Source organism: Hyla sarda, chromosome 6 (assembly GCF_029499605.1).
Source record: "Hyla sarda isolate aHylSar1 chromosome 6, aHylSar1.hap1, whole genome shotgun sequence".
Lineage (NCBI taxonomy): Eukaryota > Metazoa > Chordata > Amphibia > Anura > Hylidae > Hyla > Hyla sarda.
Genome location: NC_079194.1, coordinates 181,813,695 through 181,834,362, shown reverse-complemented (window position 1 = coordinate 181,834,362; position 20,668 = coordinate 181,813,695). Strand labels below are relative to the sequence as shown.

At 48.6% G+C, this 20,668-nt stretch overlaps 1 protein-coding gene across 4 annotated transcripts in view; it reads right to left on the bottom strand.

Annotated features, from left to right (window-relative positions):
• The window catches only part of LOC130276509 (putative nuclease HARBI1), a 117,354-nt gene that overhangs the window by 37,892 nt on the left and 58,794 nt on the right, over positions 1 to 20,668 (bottom strand). For all 4 annotated transcript variants that reach the window (XM_056525983.1, XM_056525984.1, XM_056525981.1 and 1 more), the window contains one exon: positions 8,682 to 8,768. The gene's annotated coding sequence lies outside the window, so the exon portion shown is untranslated. The remainder of the gene's footprint in view (positions 1 to 8,681; positions 8,769 to 20,668) is intronic.

Sequence of the window (20,668 nt, the reverse complement as noted above, 5' to 3'; positions counted from 1 at the left end):
GTTAAGAATGTTAGCAGTCTAAAACCCCAACATGTCATTCCCTGCTTTTAAGTTTTTTCAAATTGCAGTTTTTATTAACAGTTTGACATTTTACAAAACATGCACAAAATAAAGATGTAAAATTCATCCAAAGGGGTCAAGGACCCAAATACAAGCGGTTAAATGGCATATAAATGAGTATGAAAGAAGCCATACCAGGCCAGCATGAATAATATAGCAGTACAATGTCCCCTCGGGGGTCGCTATAAAGCCTTAATGCCAGATTTATCAAAAACATTAGCAGGAGTTCTGCAACCAGATATTAAACATAGAAACACTAGCCGGAAGGGCCACAAACAAAGGGAGGAAGGGGGAGAGGAACAAAATGGGACCACGACAACCAACAAAAAGATGGTCCACAAAACCAAGGGGGGAAGGGAAAAGTAAAGAATGGAAGAAGGAAAAGAAAAGAGAAGCAGAGGGGATCAAGGAGGCTGCGGGTCAGACAAACGGTCCCATGATTCCCAGACAGAGAGAAACATGGGGAGAGAATTGTTTAAAGAGGCCGTGAGAGATTCCAGAGAATGGATCTCACGTATATGTGCCAATAAATCAGTTTCAGTAGGAGGGAGAGGCCTCTTCCAATATTTGGCAATAAGGGTCTTAGCGGCCATAGCAATATGCATGAGGAGTTTAAAGGGTTTCTCGGACAGAGCACAATAGGATAAGTGTAAAAGATAAACAAGGGGGTCCAAGGGAACAGAAACACCAAAGACTTCAATCAGTAAACCTTGGACCATTTTCCAGTACTCCACTATAAGGGGGCAGGACCAGAAAATGTGGAAAACCGATCCCAGTCCAATCCTATAGCACCAGCACTGAGGGGGGTATTGGGGTTCAGTTTATTTAGCAACTCCGGGATATGATACCACTCCATAAGCATTTTGTATTGGGTCTCCTTGTATGCCCGCTCCCAGATGACACGCCATTGAGGAAGGGAAATAGTGGTGTTTAAAACAGCTTCTCAGTGACCCATATAGCGGTGTGAGGGAGGGTCACTATCTGGAAGAGGAAGAAGAAGAGAGTTGATATGAGAGAGAAATCCCCTCGACTGAGGTCCACCACAGCATCATTGTTCAAAGGATGAGGGCATTGGGGTGTTTCGGGGCTAACCACAGCTTCTCCAGCTCCATCCAGCGACTATACACATGGTATATGGACCACGCCACAAGATGGCGCAAGTGAGCTGCTTAGTAGAATTTTGTCACAACAGGAACCGCTAACCCCCCCCCTCATGATCTGCTAGCCATCATAACCGACATTGGGATACGATGCCTCTTACCATCCCAGATAAACCAAAAAAATGGCCGACTGAAAAGAACTAAGGGCAGACAGGGGAACACGAACCGGCAGCATCTCAAAAAAATACAGCAGCTTAAGAAGTATTGTAATTTTTAACTGCCGCAATACGTCTAAATTATATATACTGGGAATGCCACTGCTCCATAAGAGCCCTGAGTTCACGGAAACAGGGATGGGAATTAGGATAGAGCAAAGAATAGCGTGAGGTGATGTTAACCCCCAGATAATTCATTGCAAAAGAAGACCACTTAAAAGAGTAATTAGCATGCAATAGATTAGATAAGGACAGAGGAAGGTTCAAGGGAAGTGCCTCAGTTTTGGAAAGATTAACCATATTGCCAGAAACTACACCATAAGCGTGAAGAACCCTATAAAGACTAGGAAGAGAAAGCAAAGGACGTGAGAGAGTAAGCAAAACATCATCAGCAAATAAGCTAATCTTAAATTCCCTATCATGAAGGGAGATCCCTGTAATATCCGGATCCCCCCGGATCAGGGCGGCAAGAGGCTCAATACACAATGTAAAGATCAGGGGGGATAACGGACAACCCTGACGGGTACCATTAAATAAAGGAAAGGTAGGGGAGGGGGCATGAGGAAGTTTAAGAGAGGCAGTAGGAGAGGAGTAAAGACCCCGCAATGCAGTAAGAAAATTACTGGTCATACCAAACTTCTGGAGAGTGGCAAAAAGAAATGGCCTTTTCTGCATCCAAACTAAGAATCAACGCTTGTTGAGACCTCCGATTGATCAAATCAACAAGACCCACTACTCTTCTATTGTTATCACTTCCCTGACGGCAAGGTATAAACTGAACCTGATCCTTATGGATAAGGGAAGGAATGAGCAAAGACAGACAGCTAAGGCTGCTTTCACACTATGAAATAGTTCCGTTTAGGAACTTCCGTCACCAGTTCCGTCACTACAGCTGCGAAACCTGGCCATTACAAAACCCCTGACGGCCGTGACTAAATTGCATTGCAGCCTATGGGGTTTTGTAACTGCCCGTTTGCACCCGCATATGCCCGTAATTCATTACGGACGTTATACAGTGACGGGACATCGTGGCGGGAAAATTACTGCATGCAGTTTGAACCCCTGTGCAAATCACCAATTTAGCCCTCAAATGTACATAGTGCGCTCTCACTTCTGAGCCTTGTTGTGCATCCGCAGAACATTTTACGCTCACATATGGGGTATTTCCGTACTCAGGAGAAATTGCGTTAAAAAATTTTGGGGGTCTTTTTTTCCTTTTAACGCTTGTGAAAATAAAAAGTATGCAATATGTTTCCCTTGGTACCTGACCTATGCTGGCGTTGCGGTTTTGGGAGACACAATGACACACATATGGTGGTCTTGTCCTGCACTATCACAGTTCTGGGCGGTGGTGGTGTCGCGCATTCGGACAGTCTCTGGTGTTGCCTACCCCAATGACCCGAAAGTTGTTATTCACTATGCTCCCTGTGTCCCGTAAATCTCCGTCTAAGGTTCTTGCTCACTTTATGCTCATGGCGGCTCGCACCGTGATCCCCAGGAAATGGAAATCTAGGGACCCTCCGACCTTGTCGGATTGGTATGGGGAAATCTTGTTTCTATGTAGAATGGAGGAACTTATGGCAGACTCCTCAGGCCGCAACAACAGGTTTGCCTCCATCTGGCAGCCTTGGCTGGCCTTTTTGGAGACGCCCCTTTACAGGCAACAGTAACAACTATGATATTAAGACTTAAGTTCATTTGGACACCCATCCTGGTATGTGGCTGGAGGTGGCCGCGGGGGGAGGCGAACGGAGGATAGCCCGACGGGCAGCGTAGTTATGGAGGAGTGCAGGTTAGTACTCCTTTGTACACTACATCTTTGTTTTCCCTCTATTCTCTACCCCCTTTGCCTTACCCTCTACTCTTCCCGCCTTAGCCCCCCCCTTTCCCTCTTCCCTCCTTCATCTCTACTCTTCTGCCCCTCACATCCCAAATGTTTTTCTTGTTATGGTCAGCCTTATGCAATTACGACAGCTTCTGATTACTATGTACTACTGGGAGGCAATACGCTCCTGTACTATATGTTGGATGTGTCTTTTACTTTGGTACGCTGCTTTCAGTTTTGGTCCTACCTCATGTATGCTGTTTACCTAGCTACTCTTGTTTACTGCTAGATGTTGATGATTGTACTAGGCTGCTGACTATTCCTATGTTATTTGTTTTACGATTTGGTTTAATAAAAATGTTTATGATAAAAAAAGATTTCTTATATATATATATATATATATATATTTTATTTTTTTTCTATTACATATAACTTTTATGGAGTAACATATGGCATTATTTTATTTATCAAATAGTGATCGTAGATTGGATACTTAAATTTTGAATTGAATACAAACACTATAAAAAAATAAATAAAAAAAATCTACAAAAAAGTAAATAAATAAAAAGTATGGGGCAACACCAGCATGTTAGTGTAAATTTTTTCATGTTTTTTACACTAACAAGCTGGTGTAGCCCCCAACTTTTCCTTTTCATAAGGGGTAAAGGAGAAAACCCCCCCAAAAAATTTGTAGTGCAATTTCTCCCGAGTACGGAGATACCCCATATGTGGCCCTAAACTGTTTCCTTGAAATACGACAGGGCTCTGAAGTGAGAGAGCGCCATGCGCATTTGAGGACTAAATTAGGGTGTTACGCCGAGCGCTCCGGGTCCCTGCTCCTCCCCGGAGCGCTCGCGGCGTTCTCTCTGCAGCGCCCCGGTCATACCCGCTGACCGGGAGCGCTGCACTGACATTCGCGATGGGGATGCGATTCGCATAGCGGGACGCGCCCGCTCGCGAATCGCATCCCAAGCCACTTACCCGTCCCGGTCCCCGGCTGTCATGTTCTGGCGCGCGCGGCTCCGCTCTCTAGGGCGCGCACGCTCCAGCTCTCTAAGATTTAAAGGGCCAGTGCACCAGTGATTGGTGCCTGGCCCAATCAGTCTAATTAGCTTCCACCTGCTCCCTGTCCATATAACCTCACTTCCCCTTTCCTTCCTTGCCGGATCTTGTTGCCTTGTGCCAGAGAATGCGTTTAATGTTGTCCAAAGCCTGTGTTCCAGACCTTCTGCTATTGTTATTGACTATGAACCTTGCCGCCTGCCCCTGACCTTCTGCTACGTCTGACCTTGCCTCTGCCTAGTCCTTCTGTCCCACGCCTTCTCAGCAGTCAGCGAGGTTGAGCCGTTGCCGGTGGATACGACCTGGTTGCTACCGCCGCAGCAAGACCATCCCGCTTTGCGGCGGGCTCTGGTGAAAACCAGTAGCAACCCTAGAACCGGTCCACCGACACGGTCCATGCCAATCCCTCGCTGACACAGAGGATCCACATCCAGCTAGCCGAATCATAACATAGGGATTGCATAGGGATGGACATAGGGGTATTCTACGTCAGTGATTCCCAAACAGGGTGCCTCCAGCTGTTGCTAAACTCCCAGCATGCCTGGACAGTCAGTGGCTGTCCAGAAATGTTGGGAATTGTTGTTTTGCAACAGCCGGAGGCTCCGTTTTGGAAACACTGCCATACAATACGTTTTAAATTTTTATTGGGGGACAGTGTAAGGGGGTGTATATGTAGTGTTTTACCCTTTATTATGTGTTAGTGTAGTGTAGTGTTTTAAGGGTACATTCGCACTGGCGGGTTACGGTGAGTTTCCCGCTAGGAGTTTGCGCTGCGGCGAAAAATTAGCTGCAGCCCAAACTTGAAGCAAGAAACTTACTGTAAACCTGCCCGTGTGAATGTACCCTGTACGTTCACATGGGGGGGCAAACCTCCAGCTGTTTCAAAACTACAACTCCCAGCATGTACTGACAGACCGTGGATGCCGAGTAGTTGTAGTTGTGCAACAGCTGGAGGCACACTGGTTGGAAAACCTTCAGTTAGGTTCTGTTATCTAACTCAGTATTTTCCAACCAGTGTGCCTCCAGCTGTTGCAAAACTACAACTCCCAGCATGTACTGATCGCCGAAGGGCATGCTGGGAGATGTAGTTATGCAACAGCTGGAGGCTACGCAACTACAACTCCCAACATGCCGAGACAGCTGTTTGGGCATGCTGGGATTTGCAGTTTTGCAACATCTGGAGGGCTACAGTTTTAGAGAACACTGCAAAGTGATCTCCAAACTGTGACCCTCCAGATGTTGCAAAACTACAAATCCCAGCATGCCCGGACAGCAAACAGCTGTTTGGGCATGCTAGGAGTTGTAGTTTTGCAAGATCTGGAGGGATACAGTTTAGAGACCACTAGATAGTGGTCTCAAACTGTAGCCCTCCAGCTGTTGCAAAACTACATATTCCAGCATGCCCAAACAGCTGTCTGGGCATACTGGGACTTATAGCTTTGCAACATCTGGAGGGCTACAGTTAGAGACCACTATCTAGTGGTCTCAGACTGTAGTCTCCAGATGTCGCTAGGCAACTCACCGGCTTCTGTAGGATCCAGCCGCACGACATCGCCGCCCGCCGATCTCCGTCGCCCGCCGCCTCCGGATCGGTAAGTGGATCTTCGGCGCCCGGTCCTGTGTCGTTTCCCCGTCCTGCCCCGCCTAAGTTAACCCCCGCCACCTCACTCCTATCGCTTCAGGGGGATTGGAGGTGTCATGGACACCCACGATCCCCCTTCTATTCCGTGTCACCATGGACCCGTAATGACCCGGAATTGCGCAAATCGCAAGTGTGATTTCACTTGCCATTTGCCGCGATCGCCGACATGGGGGGGGGTCTAATGATCCCCCTGGGCGTTTGCACAGGATGCCTGCTGAATGATTTCAGCAGGCATCCCAGTCCGATCCCCGCCCAGTGCGTGTCGGGGGCCGGAATTCTCCATGATGTACGCGTACGTCATGGGCCCTTAAGTACCAGGGTGTCATGACATACGCGTACGTCAAGGGTCCTTAAGGGGTTAAGGACCTCCAGGAGCTCCTCATTAGTAATGGGAGCATTAAGAACCTCACGGTCCGCCCCCGACAATGTCGGTAAACCACATCGTGAGGGATAAGCATCTAGATCACCTTCACGATGCACCGGGTCAGGCGGAAGCTGAGAGGGAAGAGAATATAGACCAGAGTAATAGTCAACTAGAAGACGAAAAACATCAGCCAGATGATAATGAAGAACCCCAGAAGAGTCTTTTAGAGCTGAGGGAGACTGGGTGACCACTTTATCACCTTTTTCATAAAAACGCTGTTTAGCATACAATTGTCGCTCCACATGATGGAGAGCAAGATCACCCAATTGAGCCCTAGCAGTCACCAGTTGTCTCAGCAACGAGAGAGAGGGAGAAGACAGTAAAAAGAGCTTCCAGTCGAGCAATTTGCACCTTAAGATCCCTGGAGCGAGCCAGAGCATCACGCTTAAGTCTAGCGCCCAGGGCAATACAATGGCCCCAGACAACTGCCTTGTGAGCTTCCCAGGGAACTGCAAGAGAGGACACCGATGCTTCATTGTTAGCAAAATAATTAGTCATGCACATCTGGATCGATTCCAGGGAGGGCAAGGACTTAAGTAAAGAGTCATTAAGACGCCAGTGGCAGCTACAAAAAAAGAAGGGGAAGTGGAAAAAGAAAGAAGAACAGGGCAGTGGTCAGACCAAGAAATAGGCTCCAGAGAGGCATGGAAAAGCAGACATACCATGGGAAGATTACTGAAAATAGTCAATAAAGGTATGTAGTTTATGGGGATGGGAATAAAAACTAAAAGAGCGATCCGTCGGGTGGTTAATCCGCCAAAGATCATACAAAGATGAGGTCCTGATAACCCAGCAAAAGCAAAGCTAGGCGCAATTGAGCGGGAGCAGGGGGCAGCAGTAAGGGAGAGGCGGTCTAGTGAAGGAGAGAAAACAAGATTAAAATCCCCGCAAAGAAGCCAGGCAGAAGAGCGATATCTATGGAGTTTAGCAAACACCCTGTGTAAGAATGGAATCTGAGAAGTATTAGGAGCATAACGATTACACAGCAAGAGCGATACCCCCCTTAAGACACCCTCCACCACCACAAAACGCCCCTGGGGATCAAGGAAAGAAGAGGAAACCTGAAGCGGGCAAAATCTAGAGACAAGAATAGTAACCTGTCTAACAGAATTAGCAGAGAAAACCTGTGGATAAAGATGATGAAGAAACTGAAAGGATCCAGAACAGTCAAAGTGTGTCTCCTGAAGGAAAACAATATCGGCCCACAGTGCAACCAGCTAACGCTGCAGTAAACGCCACTTAAGTGGGGAGTTAAGACCCTTAACATTCAGTGAGACACACTTAAAGGGGTCATCCAGGAAAAAAACTTATATCAACTGGCTTCGAAAGATAAACAGATTTGTAAAATCCTTCTATAAAAAAAAAATCTTAATCCTTTCAGTACTTATGAGCTGCTAAAATTGAGCTGTCTAAGTACTCTCTGACGACACTTCTCTCGGGAACTGTCCAGAGTAGAAGCAAATCCCCATAGCAAACCTCTTCTACTCTGTGCAGTTCCCGAGACAAGCAGAGATGTCAGCAGAGAGCACTGTTGCCAGACAGAAAAGAATAACTCAACTTCAGCAGCTGATAATTATTGGAAGGATTAAGATTTTTTAATTGAAGTCATTTACAAATCTGAGACAGAATAAACGAAGAGCACGTACGTGCACTCACCGCTAGGCAGAGACAGTTGGGTCTAGAAGTCCAGTAACGGGGTGCTGGGTCACAGCATAAGCGCTGGTGTATGGCGCTTGCACGTAAGTGCTTGCTTCTTCCGGCCTCTAGTTTACGTCATCGTGCCCAGATGCTTATCATAGGAGAGAACGTGGTGTTACCATAGCAATAGTAGACAACAAGACAGTAAACAACAAGATAGTTGTTTACTATTGCTATGGTAACACCACGTTCTCTCCTATGATAAGCATCCGGGCGCGATGAAGTAAACCAGAGGCCGGAAGAAGCACGCACTTACATGCAAAACTGCCGGCGTAGCCTCCGAGCGCCATACACCAGCACCTATGCTGTGACCCGGCACCCTGTTACCGGACTTCTAGACCCAACTGTCTCAGCCTAGCGTTGAGAGCACATACGTGCTCTTAGTTTATTCTGTATTTGATGCTTTATGCTTGTGTATGTGCACCCCGCAGGAGACACTGATACAGGTCGCCGAGGATCGTTTTGCGAGTCGTAGGAGGTGATATTGCTTTCTGAGTGCTCTCCCCGTTTTCTTGCTTCATTTTGTTGTTTTAATTAACAAATCTGTTTAACTTTCTGGAGCAGTTGATATAAAAAAATATTTTTTTCCTGGAATAGCCCTTTAACCATGGTGGATGAATGAGGAGGAATACAGCCAATGAAGAGATATACTCACAAAAGGATCCCAGAAGTGCCGCTCCAGACCAACAGCAACAGAGACCGCAGACAGAAGTCCTGCTGCAGGAGAGTAAAACCAAAGGACCTAGAGAAAGCGAGAGAGAGAGGGGAAAATAAACAAAAGGATGTCAAGAAGACAAACAAACAACAACACCAACAAATAAAGGGGAGTTAAAACACAGAAGACCGAAGCAAAGAAGGAGAGACAAACAAACAATGACGGGGGGAAAAACAAACTGTCAAGGACCGACCAGGAAACAGGGAGAGTGAGCCCTAAACTGACCCTAAAACCACTCTCCCTGCCTACTTGCCCATCCACCCTAAACGGTGGATCGACAACTGGGCACCGTTCCCTTCCTGCGCTAAAGTACAGTGGCGTAAAAACACATAATATACATAGTTGGTCAGATACCAGAACAGAAACAGAAAACTACTAGACAAACAGACATACCAGACAGAATATAAATATAGGACACTGTTCACAAACAGTTACGAGTACAAAAGGACAAAGAACAGATCAACCAAACAGGATACAAATATAGGACACTGTTCACACTGGGACACAGAACATACAAACTGGACACCCCACTCCAACAAAAGGAGTAGCCATTAATAATAAAGCCAAATAGGCTAATGGCCAGCGGACACACTCCACCGTGTGGACAAAATGACAAAATGCTGACCCAATAGGAAGTGGAAATATAACACATGAAACACTAGACTAGAACTGGATGAGTCTGAATAGACTCCAGAATACCGAGCAATAATATAACATACAGAGCACAGGGTACAAGCTAGACTCAGACACAGTGTGAACACAGACAGAGCAGAAGGAACAAACATAATCCTAAAACCGACTAATGTAACAAAGACTAAAATACAAGGAGCATGCTATATAACCATGGCTAAAAACCCAGATAAAATGACAAGATAAATACAAGGTAAATGCTCAAGCAGACTTAGTCAGAATATAGCACAAACAGACATAGTAGTATTGCACTCAATAACGGTTAAAATAGACACACCCGAGTTTCTCATTTGTTCAGAGCATTAACTATTCCCTACCCAGGTAGAATAGCAAACTGCTCTGAACAAACTAGTGTGTGAATACACACCTAAACAGAAAAATACAAAAACAAATAAACGAACATTACACAAACAGGGAGAACAAATCCAACAGTACACCAGTGGCACAATGGCCAAAGAGGAGACCAGGGAGCATGAAAGGAAGAGGACAATCAAATATCTTAAAAACATTCCTTCTAATGCCATAGCCTCTGAGAGGGAAGTAGAAGAATGCCCAAGGAGGGGAGACATACCAGAACTATAGGGCCCCCGCCCCGAGGCCAAAGCAAAGTAGGTGCCCTAGAACATAGTTTGCTTATCAGTAGCTAAATATAAGAAAAATAAAACACTATAATTCAGAAAGCAAAGTGCTAAACTCAATGAGGAAGGTAGGCAAACAGAATGTCCTGCTGTCAACAGTGGAAAAACATAGTAACTGTCCCAAAGAAGTCTTTCAAGGAGGGTCAAATCGAGCATTTTGGTCGACCCGGGAGGTCTGCTTCAGCCCCGACAGGGCCCGTTTGCCCCTCACAGGTTGCCACACTGGGGGAGAAGGGGGAGTCAGGCCCCAGTTCGCCAGTTGGGGAACCGATAAGTCCAGGGCAGCACAGAAGGACTGCAAATTGCTAAAGGAGCATAGAACAGCAGTGCGTCCATCATGTCGGGCCTGGAGAGAAAAGGTAAGGACCACCGGTAAGGGATTTGAGCCGAGCGCAGGACAGACAACAAGGGCTGCAACATCCGTGTCTTACACAGGGTAATCCAGGAAAGATCTTGGTACAGCTGGTTGGGGGCGCCATCAAAGTCGAAATGTTTAAGTGAACATGCTTTAGCCATAATCCACTCCTTCAGTTGGAAATCAGCTACACAGCATATTACATCCCTAGGAGGACCATTGGTGGGTCAGGGACGAAGGGCCCTGTGAGCACGATCCAATTTTATCTTGTGAGATGGTGACTCGCCCAATATCAGGTTAAAGATGACTTCCAGTGTGACATGAAGGTCTTCTGCCTGGGTACCCCGCAGACCCTAATGTTATTATGTCTACCCCTGTTGTTGAGGTCCTCCACGTGGCTGTACAAATCATTAAGAAAGTCCGACTGGACTGCAATGGTGGTTTGAAGTTGAGCGACATACAGCCATGGCCATAAATGTTGGCACCCCTGAAATTTTTCAAGGAAGAAAATGAAGCATTTGTCACAGAAAAGGATTGCAGTAACATGTTTTGTTATACACATGTTTATTCCCTTTGTGTGTATTGGAAATAAACATAACATAATGAACATAATGTCACACCAAACTCCAAAAATGGGCTGGACAAAATTATTGGCACCCTTTCAAAATTGTGGAAAAATAAGATTGTTTCAAGCATGTGATGCTCCTTTAAACTTACCTGGGGCAAGTAACAGGTGTGGGCAATATAAAAATCACACCTGAAAGCAGATAAAAATGAGAGAAGTTCACTTAGTCTTTGCATTGTGTGCATTGTGTGTGCCACACTAAGCATGGACAACAGAAAGAGGAGAGGAGTGTTACGCCGAGCGCTCCGGGTCCCCGCTCCTCCCCGGAGCGCTCGCTTCACTCCCTCCGCTGCAGCGCTCCGGTCACGTCCTCTGACCCGGGGCGCTGCGATCCTGCTGCCAGCCGGGATGCGATTCGCGATGCGGGTAGCGCCCGCTCGCGATGCGCACCCCGGCTCCCCTACCTGACTCGCTCCCCGTCTGTTCTGTCCCGGCGCGCGCGGCCCCGCTCCCTAGGGCGCGCGCGCGCCGGGTCTCTGCGATTTAAAGGGCCACTGCGCCGCTGATTGGCGCAGTGGTTCCAATTAGGGTTTTCACCTGTGCACTTCCCTATATTACCTCACTTCCCTTGCACTCCCTTGCCGGATCTTGTTGCCTTAGTGCCAGTGAAAGCGTTCCTTGTGTGTTCCTTGCCTGTGTTTCCAGACCTGCTGCCGTTGCCCCTGACTACGATCCTTGCTGCCTGCCCCGACCTTCTGCTACGTCCGACCTTGCTTCTGCCTACTCCCTTGTACCGCGCCTATCTTCAGCAGCCAGAGAGGTGAGCCGTTGCTAGTGGATACGACCTGGTCACTACCGCCGCAGCAAGACCATCCCGCTTTGCGGCGGGCTCTGGTGAAAACCAGTAGTGGCTTAGAACCGGTCCACTAGCACGGTCCACGCCTATCCCTCTCTGGCACAGAGGGTCCACTACCTGCCAGCCGGCATCGTGACAGTAGATCCGGCCATGGATCCCGCTGAAGTTCCTCTGCCAGTTGTCGCTGACCTCACCACGGTGGTCGCCCAGCAGTCACAACAGATAGCGCAACAAGGCCAACAGCTGTCTCAACTGACCGTTATGCTACAACAGTTGCTACCACAGCTTCAGCAGTCATCTCCTCCGCCAGCTCCTGCACCTCCTCCGCAGCGAGTGGCCGCTCCTGGGATACGCTTATCCTTGCCGGATAAATTTGATGGGGACTCTAAGTTTTGCCGTGGCTTTCTTTCCCAATGTTCCCTGCATCTGGAGATGATGTCGGACCTGTTTCCCACTGAAAGGTCTAAGGTGGCTTTCGTAGTCAGTCTTCTGTCCGGAAAAGCCCTGTCATGGGCCACACCGCTCTGGGACCGCAATGACCCCGTCACTGCCTCTGTACACTCCTTCTTCTCGGAAATCCGAAGTGTCTTTGAGGAACCTGCCCGAGCCTCTTCTGCTGAGACTGCCCTGTTGAACCTGGTCCAGGGTAATTCTTCCGTTGGCGAGTATGCCGTACAATTCCGTACACTTGCTTCAGAATTGTCCTGGAATAATGAGGCCCTCTGCGCGACCTTCAAAAAAGGCCTATCCAGCAACATTAAAGATGTTCTGGCCGCACGAGAAATTCCTGCTAATCTACATGAACTTATTCACCTAGCCACTCGCATTGACATGCGTTTTTCTGAAAGGCGTCAGGAACTCCGCCAAGATATGGACTCTGTTCGCACGAGGCGTTTCGTCTCCTCGGCTCCTCTCTCCTCTGGTCCCCTGCAATCTGTTCCTGTGCCTCCCGCCGTGGAGGCTATGCAGGTCGACCGGTCTCGCCTGACACCTCAAGAGAGGACACGACGCCGTATGGAGAACCTCTGCCTGTACTGTGCTAGTACCGAACACTTCCTGAGGGATTGTCCTATCCGTCCTCCCCGCCTGGAAAGACGTACGCTGACTCCGCACAAAGGTGAGACAGTCCTTGATGTCTACTCTGCTTCTCCACGTCTTACTGTGCCTGTGCGGATGTCTGCCTCTGCCTTCTCCTTCTCTACAGTGGCCTTCTTGGACTCTGGATCTGCAGGAAATTTTATTTTGGCCTCTCTCGTCAACAGGTTCAACATCCCAGTGACCAGTCTCGCCAGACCCCTCTACATCAATTGTGTAAATAATGAAAGATTGGACTGTACCATACGTTTCCGCACGGAGCCCCTTCTTATGAGCATCGGATCTCATCATGAGAGGATTGAACTTTTGGTCCTCCCCAATTGCACCTCGGAGATTCTCCTTGGACTTCCCTGGCTTCAACTTCATTCCCCAACCCTGGATTGGTCCACTGGGGAGATCAAGAGTTGGGGGTCCTCTTGTTCCAAGAACTGTCTAAAACCGGTTCCCAGTAACCCTTGCCGTAACTCTGTGGTTCCTCCAGTAACCGGTCTCCCTAAGGCCTATATGGACTTCGCGGATGTTTTCTGCAAAAAACAAGCTGAGACACTACCTCCTCACAGGCCTTATGATTGCCCTATCGACCTCCTCCCGGGTACTACTCCACCCCGGGGCAGAATTTATCCTCTCTCTGCCCCAGAGACTCTTGCCATGTCCGAATACGTCCAGGAGAATCTAAAAAAGGGCTTTATCCGTAAATCCTCCTCTCCTGCCGGAGCCGGATTTTTCTTTGTGTCCAAAAAAGATGGCTCCCTACGTCCTTGCATTGACTACCGCGGTCTTAATAAAATCACGGTTAAGAACCGCTACCCCTTACCCCTCATCTCTGAACTCTTTGATCGCCTCCAAGGTGCCCACATCTTCACTAAATTGGACTTAAGAGGCGCCTATAACCTCATCCGCATCAGAGAGGGGGACGAGTGGAAAACGGCATTTAACACCAGAGATGGACACTTTGAGTATCTGGTCATGCCCTTTGGACTGTGCAATGCCCCTGCCGTCTTCCAAGACTTTGTCAATGAAATTTTTCGTGATCTGTTATACTCCTGTGTTGTGGTATATCTGGACGATATCCTAATTTTTTCTGCCAATCTAGAAGAACACCGCCAGCATGTCCGTATGGTTCTTCAGAGACTTCGTGACAACCAACTCTATGCCAAAATTGAGAAATGTCTGTTTGAATGCCAATCTCTTCCTTTTCTAGGATATTTGGTCTCTGGCCAGGGACTACAGATGGATCCAGACAAACTCTCTGCCGTCTTAAATTGGCCACGCCCCTCCGGACTCCGTGCTATCCAACGCTTTTTGGGGTTCGCCAATTATTACAGGCAATTTATTCCACATTTTTCTACCATTGTGGCTCCTATCGTGGCTTTAACCAAGAAAAATGCTGATCCCAAGTCCTGGCCTCCTCAAGCAGAAGACTCCTTTAAACGACTCAAGTCTGCCTTTTCTTCGGCTCCCGTGCTCTCCAGACCTGACCCTTCCAAACCCTTCCTATTGGAGGTTGATGCCTCCTCAGTAGGAGCTGGAGCTGTTCTTCTACAAAAAAATCCTTCCGGGCATGCTGTCACTTGTGGTTTTTTCTCTAGGACCTTCTCTCCAGCGGAGAGGAACTACTCCATCGGGGATCGAGAGCTTCTAGCCATTAAATTAGCACTTGAGGAATGGAGGCATCTGCTGGAGGGATCAAGATTTCCTGTTATTATCTACACCGACCACAAGAACCTCTCCTACCTCCAGTCGGCCCAACGGCTGAATCCTCGCCAGGCCCGGTGGTCTCTGTTCTTTGCCCGATTTAATTTTGAGATTCACTTTCGTCCTGCCGATAAGAACATTAGGGCCGATGCTCTCTCTCGTTCCTCGGATGCCTCAGAAGTTGATCTCCCTCCGCAACACATCATTCCACCTGACTGCCTGATCTCCACTTCTCCTGCCTCCATCAGGCAGACTCCTCCAGGAAAGACCTTTGTTTCTCCACGCCAACGCCTCGGAATCCTCAAATGGGGTCACTCCTCCCATCTCGCAGGTCATGCAGGCATCAAGAAATCTGTGCAACTCATCTCCCGCTTCTATTGGTGGCCGACTCTGGAGACGGATGTTGGGGACTTTGTGCGAGCCTGCACTATCTGTGCCCGGGATAAGACTCCTCGCCAGAAGCCCGCTGGTTTTCTTCATCCTCTGCCTGTCCCCGAACAGCCTTGGTCTCTGATTGGTATGGATTTTATTACTGATTTACCCCCTTCCCGTGGCAACACCGTTATTTGGGTGGTCGTTGATCGATTCTCCAAAATGGCACATTTCATCCCTCTTCCTGGTCTTCCTTCTGCGCCTCAGTTGGCTAAACAATTTTTTGTACACATTTTTCGTCTTCACGGGTTGCCTACGCAGATTGTCTCGGATAGAGGGGTCCAATTCGTGTCTAAATTCTGGAGGGCTCTCTGTAAACAACTCAAGATTAAATTAAATTTTTCCTCTGCATATCATCCCCAGTCCAATGGACAAGTAGAAAGAATTAACCAGATCCTGGGTGATTATTTGCGACATTTTGTTTCCTCCCGCCAGGATGACTGGGCAGATCTCCTTCCATGGGCCGAATTTTCGTATAACTTCAGGGTCTCTGAATCTTCCTCCAAATCCCCATTTTTCGTGGTGTACGGCCGTCACCCTCTTCCCCCCCTCCCTACCCCCTTGCCCTCTGGTCTGCCCGCTGTGGATGAAATTTCTCGTGACCTTTCCATTATATGGAGAGAGACCCAAAATTCTCTCTTACAGGCTTCTTCACGCATGAAGAGGTTCGCGGATAAGAAAAGAAGAGCTCCCCCCGTTTTTTCCCCTGGAGACAAGGTATGGCTCTCCGCTAAATATGTCCGCTTCCGTGTCCCTAGCTACAAGTTGGGACCACGCTATCTTGGTCCTTTCAAAGTTTTGTGTCAAATTAATCCTGTCTCTTATAAACTTCTTCTTCCTCCTTCTCTTCGTATCCCTAATGCCTTTCACGTCTCTCTTCTCAAACCACTCATCCTCAACCGTTTTTCTCCCAAATCTGTTCCTCCCACTCCTGTTTCCGGCTCCTCGGACGTCTTCTCGGTCAAGGAAATTTTGGCTGCCAAAAAGGTCAGAGGGAAAAATTTTTTTTTAGTAGACTGGGAGGGTTGTGGTCCTGAAGAGAGATCCTGGGAACCTGAGGACAACATCCTTGACAAAAGTCTGCTCCTCAGGTTCTCAGGCTCCAAGAAGAGGGGGAGACCCAAGGGGGGGGGTACTGTTACGCCGAGCGCTCCGGGTCCCCGCTCCTCCCCGGAGCGCTCGCTTCACTCCCTCCGCTGCAGCGCTCCGGTCACGTCCTCTGACCCGGGGCGCTGCGATCCTGCTGCCAGCCGGGATGCGATTCGCGATGCGGGTAGCGCCCGCTCGCGATGCGCACCCCGGCTCCCCTACCTGACTCGCTCCCCGTCTGTTCTGTCCCGGCGCGCGCGGCCCCGCTCCCTAGGGCGCGCGCGCGCCGGGTCTCTGCGATTTAAAGGGCCACTGCGCCGCTGATTGGCGCAGTGGTTCCAATTAGGGTTTTCACCTGTGCACTTCCCTATATTACCTCACTTCCCTTGCACTCCCTTGCCGGATCTTGTTGCCTTAGTGCCAGTGAAAGCGTTCCTTGTGTGTTCCTTGCCTGTGTTTCCAGACCTGCTGCCGTTGCCCCTGACTACGATCCTTGCTGCCTGCCCCGACCTTCTGCTACGTCCGACCTTGCTTCTGCCTACTCCCTTGTACCGCGCCTATCTTCAGCAGCCAGAGAGGTGAGCCGTTGCTAGTGGATACGACCTGGTCACTACCGCCGCAGCAAGACCATCCCGCTTTGCGGCGGGCTCTGGTGAAAACCAGTAGTGGCTTAGAACCGGTCCACTAGCACGGTCCACGCCTATCCCTCTCTGGCACAGAGGGTCCACTACCTGCCAGCCGGCATCGTGACAAGGAGAACTGTCTGAGGACTTGAAAACCAAAATTGTGGGAAAATATCAACAATCTAAAGGTTACAAGTAGAGATGAGCGAACTTTTGAAAAATTTGATTCGGCTGATTCGCCGAATTTTCCGAAAAAGTTCGATTCAATCCAAAAAAAAAAAAAAAAAAGGCTATTTCTAGCCTAGAGACAGCCTCAATAGGGGTATAGAACACTTTGCTGTGTTCTAACACGCATATGGAGTGTGCTAGGGTAGTGAAATAATACTGTTATTCAGAATAACATGCAGATTACCGGCATCGCTTTTAGAATCACTGCCGCAGAGCGGCACAATGACAGAGCCTGGAGGTGGCATCAGTGTGAGGAGACCATATAGTGGCTGAATGACACAGCGTGGAGGTGTTGGCAGCATGAGGAGACCATATAGTGGCTGAATGGCACAGCATGGAGGTGTTGGCAGCATGAGGAGACCATATAGTGGCTGAATGACACAGCTTGGATGAGGCTGAAGCATGAGGAGACCATATAGTGGCTGAATGACACAGCATGGAGTTGTTGGCAGCATAAGGAGACCACATAGTGGCTGAATGACACAGCGTGAAGGTGTTGGCAGCATGAGGAGACCATATAGTGGCTGAATGACACAGCTTGGATGAGGCTGAAGCATGAGGACACCATGTAGTAGCTGAATGACACAGCGTGGAGGTGTTGGCAGCATGAGGAGACCATATAGTGGCTGAATGGCACAGCGTGGAGGTGTTGGCAGCATGAGGAGACCATATAGTGGCTGAATGACACAGCTTGGATGAGGCTGAAGCATGAGGACACCATGTAGTAGCTGAATGACACAGCGTGGAGGTGTTGGCAGCATGAGGAGACCATACAGTGGCTGAATGGCACAGCGTGGAGGTGTTGGCAGCATGAGGAGACCATATAGTGGCTGAATGGCACAGCGTGGAGGTGTTGGCAGCATGAGGAGACCATATAGTGGCTGAATGACACAGCTTGGATGAGGCTGAAGCATGAGGACACCATATAGTGGCTGAATGACACAGCATGGAGGTGTTGGCAGCATGAGGAGACCATACAGTGGCTGAATGACACAGAGTGGAGGTATTGGCAGCATGAGGACACCATATAGTGGCTGAATGACACAGCGTGGAGGTGTTGGCAGCATGAGGAGACCATATAGTGGCTGAATGGCACAGCGTGGAGGTGTTGGCAGCATGAGGACACCATATAGTGGCTGAATGACACAGCGTGGAGGTGTTGGCAGCAGGAGGAGACCATATAGTGGCTGAATGGCACAGCCAGGAGTTGCCAGCAGCATGAGTAGGCACTAGGCCTTCACAATCCCTTTGATTAAACAATGAATTTAGAAATTTAAACCAAACATAACAACATTTTTATTCCCAGACCCAGGCACAGCAGCGGCATCAGTAAACCATGTATTGCCTGAATGACACAGCCTGGAGTTGGCTGAAGCATGAGTACACACCAGGGCTTCACAATCCCCAAGAAAAAACACAAGAATTTTTGAAATTTAAAATGAAGATTTTGGATAGCTGGTGCTACCTATCATGACATTTTTATTCCCAGACCCAGGCCCAGCAGCGGCATCAGTAAACCATATATTTGCCTGAATGACACAGCATGGAGTTGGCTGAAACATGAGTACACCAAGGTTTCACAATCCCTAAAAAAAAACACAACAATTTTTGAAATTTTTGAAGATTTTGGATAGTGGATGCTACCTATCATAAAATTTTTATTCCCAGACCCAGGGCCAACAGCGGCATGAGTGAACCATATATAGCCTGAATGACACAGCCTGGAGTTGGCTGAAGCATGAGGAGACCATTGAAATGTCAGATTTTTTATTTGAAATTTAAATCAAAGTTTGAGTGTCCCGGACCCCAGCATGTGGGTACAAAGGACCAAATAGAACAAGCCCCCACAGGGCTCATGTGGCCGTGAGATGTAGGTGAAACGTCTCCATTGCCCTGACCGGCCATTGTTTCCAAGACTCTTTCGCCAAGGCAAACCATGTGAAGAACAGCGTGACACTGCCGTGCCCTGCACACATGGTATGCGGAAGGGCCACTGAGACTTGTCTGGGCAGTGGAGGCTTAGGACACAGTGAAGGAAGTAGAGGCGGAGTCACCCACTGTCACTGGACCAACGGGCTGACAGAGTGGAGCAGGAAGCAGCATGAGTACACAAGAGGGGTTCACAACCCCTAAAATTAAAAGGTGAACATTGAAATCTCTATTGAAGATGCATGTTAGGTAGTGCTACCATCCAAAAATGTAAGGCTCAAGCCCAGAAGCAACAGTAAGCCAAGTAATTCCTGAAACACACAGGAGCAGGCATCAGCAGTACACCCGATGGTTTCATAACCCCTTTACATTGCAAGATCAATGTTGAAATTTAAATTAAGCATGTATTAAGCCACTGCTAAACTTCCAAAAATGAAAGGCGCAAGGCCAGAAGCATCAGTGAGGCAAGTAGTTCCTGAAAGACACAGGATAAGTCAGGAGCAGGCATTCGCAGTACCCAAGAGGGTTTCATAACCCCTTACATTTAATGATCACTGTTGAGAATTCGCATTAAGCATGTATTTAGCTACCTGCTGCTGCTAAACTTCCAAAAATTAAAGGCACAAGGCGAGAAGCATCAGTGAGGCAAGTAGTTCCTGAAAGACACAGGATGAGTCAGGAGCAGGCATTCGAAGTACCCAAGAGAGTTTCATAACCCTAATTGAGAACCCAAGAGGGTTTCATAACCATAATTTTGAAGTGTTGGTGTAACAGCATGGTCAATCTACTCTGAGGCATCTGGCATTGGTGGCTGGAAATCCTGGCTGATCCATGCCTGATTCATCTTCACAAAGGTCAGTCTCTCCACATTTTTTGTGGACAGAGGAGTTCGCCTTGGGGTCACTATGGCCCCGGCCGCACTAAACACCCGCTCTGATGGCACACTACTGGCGCGGCAGGACAGCTTTTTCAGGGCAACCTCTGCTAGTTGCGGCCATAAATCAAGCTTGGCTGCCCAGAAGTCCAGCGGATCTTCAAGGTTTGTTGGCATGGCCATGTCAAGGTATGCCACAACCTGCTGGTTCAGGTCCTGCTTCATGTCTACCTGCTGCTGATGAGTTGCTTCACTATGCGGGTGAAGAAAGCTACTCATCACCGACTGTAGACCTAGGCTGTTGATAATGGAGCTGCTACTGCCACCCCTCCCCAGCAGCCATGGCAGTGGAAGGTGAGCGCAGAGGGCCCCCTGAGTCAGGCCTGTGAGTGGATGGACCATTTCGCCGATAGGCATCGGCCAACTGACTACGTAGGATCTCTCTGTAGTAGTTCAGTCTATCCTCCCTCTCAGTGGGTGTAAAAAAAGCCCCCATTCTGTGACGGTAGCAAGGGTCCAATAAGGTGGAGAGCCAGAATTCATCCAGATGACGAATTTTGACAATTCGGGGGTCACTATGCAAGCAACTGAGCATGCACCGTGCCATTTGCGCCAGTGACTCAGAGGGACTCTCTGCCTCCATCTCCACTGCATACTGCCACGGTGTGTCTGGGTCCTCTGTCTCTCCTTCCTCATAATAACCCTCTAGCTCCTCTAGCTGATCATGCTCCTCCTCTCTTGTCCGAAGACTAGAAACACCGCCCATCTCATCCAACCTAAATTATGCTCCACTCTGCCCCTCATCCTCCTCTCCATTGCCGTGACCGGCCATCATTTCAGTCATTTGTTGTAGGCAAT